Source organism: Cannabis sativa, chromosome 5 (genome assembly GCF_029168945.1).
Source record: "Cannabis sativa cultivar Pink pepper isolate KNU-18-1 chromosome 5, ASM2916894v1, whole genome shotgun sequence".
NCBI lineage: Eukaryota > Viridiplantae > Streptophyta > Magnoliopsida > Rosales > Cannabaceae > Cannabis > Cannabis sativa.
Genome location: NC_083605.1, coordinates 41,772,031 through 41,774,596, shown reverse-complemented (window position 1 = coordinate 41,774,596; position 2,566 = coordinate 41,772,031).

Sequence of the window (2,566 nt, the reverse complement as noted above, 5' to 3'; positions counted from 1 at the left end):
AATGTTGAGAAAATACGTTTCGAGACCCCTCTCATATACTCGGTTATGAGAGCCTTCGGCTTCGGTCGGATATGTCTTATGAGGAACGGCCGGTGCGGATCCCGGATAGAAAGGATAAAGTCCTTCGGAATAAGACCATAGCATTGGTCAAGGTTCTACGGAGAAACGAGAAGGTGGAAGAAGCCACACAGGAGCTAGAATCGGATATGCGAGCTCAATATCCGAGTTATTCGGGTTAGATTTCGGGGACGAAATCCTTTTAAGGGGGGATAGTTGTAAAGCCCGCTTAGTTAATTTGGAAATTAGCAGTTATTTATGTTAATCAGGAAATTATTTATAGCTATTTAAATAATTTATCATTGTTATTTATGGAATTCAGATATGCATAATTATGTCATCAGTAGCTTTTATGTTTCGCATTTCCGGTGTCCGGTATTTTGGAACGCGGCGTTTGGCTCAGTAGAAATCACAACTTAGTATGTTAGTATTTTGGGGGCGGGATTTAGACATTGGGAATGTCGGGAATGGCGGGAATTTAGAATGTCCCAAAAATACCCCTTTAGTGGTTATTATGTGGTTTTAGTATGGAGGGGCAAAATGGTCTTTTTGCCCCAATGATATTTTTGTCTTATGTGATTTTTAAATGGAAATTAAATATTATTTGGTTATTTTGAATTGGCTGAAATAAGTTTAGTTATATGGCAATTCTCTTTTATTTCTCTCACTTTTCAAACACTTAGAAAAAAATAGAAAATTTCAAAAAGAAACTCTCTCGAAGCCCCTCTCTTTTCGGCCATCTTTGAGCGGCTAGGAGGAAGGATTTTTCTTGGTGATTCAAGTCCTTCTTGTGTAGATTTTTTGATCCTTAGTTGCTTGTAAGTGGTTCTCAACCTCTCTTTGTGTTTTTGATGTTTTTTATGTGAAAATAGTAGGTTGCATGTTAGATTTTGTGCATTTTGTTCTTGTTGCTGTGTTTGATTATTGTGTTCTGAGGTTCAAAGCATGTTTATTTGATATAAATTGAAATGTTTGAGGCATGATTAGTTAGGTTGTTCAAGCTCTTAGTTTTTATGTGAAAAAGTATGATTTTTGAAGGAAAATGTTGTGATTATGTCTTTGTGATGTTCTTTGGATGTTATTGTTAGTTTGCGAGAGGTTATTTTATGCTTAGTGATGTAGAATTAAGCTCTTGGATTGCTTGTTTAAATGGTTTTGCTCAAGCTTGAGTTTGGAACTCAAAGCTTGAGCTCCAATGGTGAATTTTGCATGTGGGATTTACGGGTAGGTTTGATGCTCTAGAATTGTTATTTGGGACCTATAGAGGAGGTACGGAAAGTTTGGGATCAATTGGGTTCGAATTGGTCAAGATATGTGAATTTTTGGTTGCTGCTGCGAGGAACCGGAATTCGGTTGAGCATCCGGAATTCGGATGGGGGTTCAGATTTTCCCAGAACCGGAATTCCGGTTGGGCAACCGGACTTCCGGATGGGGGATTTTTCAGAACCCTAGTTTTCCTCGTTTTTGGGTTTTTAGGGGTATTGCCATGCTTTTTATCGATAGGGAAACTTTTAGTTTCAAGTTTTAGTCCGGGAAGTGATTTAGCGTGTCAACTTATAGCGTTGTGGTTTTTATGGTTTAGGAGCCGATGTCCGCCATTCGGCTTCGGTTCCGGTCGGGTTGACGGCACACCTGAAATCGGAATCCAGGTAAGATTAGTATAACAGTATGCATATGTAGATTACATGTTTAGCGTGCATGTAGGAAGCTTGTTAGATTACATTAGATATGTATTTAGGCTTCGAACCACCCAACCCTGTCACGTCGGTACAGGCTGGAGTATGACCAGCAGCCGGAGTATGACCGGTTCGACCGATCAGGCTGACACTGGTTGGTGGTTCAGTGCTATTGACCTATCCCGTCGGTACAGGCTGGAGTCTGACCAGCAGCCGGAGTATGGCCAGGTTCGACCGATCAGGAGGATACTTGTCAATAGTACCGTCCCCTGAACGTTCAAAACTCAGTACCATGTTGGACATGGCAGTAGTGCTCAGTACCATGTTGGACATGGCAGTAGCGGGACTCAGTATCGTGTTGGACACGGCAGTCAGTTTTATGTATGATATTAGTATGCTTTTCTTGCCGAGTACCGTCGACTCACAGTTTACGTTCATGTGTAGGTAAAGGCAAGGCAGTTGCTGATGGACCGTGAGCGAGCTTATGGGATTGTACATGTCGGGGCGGTTAGGCCTGGAGCGTACGATCCTCGGGACAGCAGGGCTGGGATTTTTGTAACGGTCGTTAGATGACCTTATTTTGATGTAAAAGTTGAATAGTAAATACATTTGTAAATATTTTTATAAATCGGGATCCCGAGACTTTTTGTTAAAATGGTTTATAAGTTTAATGAAAAAGCAAAATTTTAATTAATCACGTGTTTCCATAAACCTCGTTGATTAGCAACGAGCTGCACAGTACATTTAAAAATCACGTAATACGCCTAAATTAGTTAGGGTGTTACATATAGAGTCCTACAAACAGTATAGTCTCAACTAGAATGGGGACCATG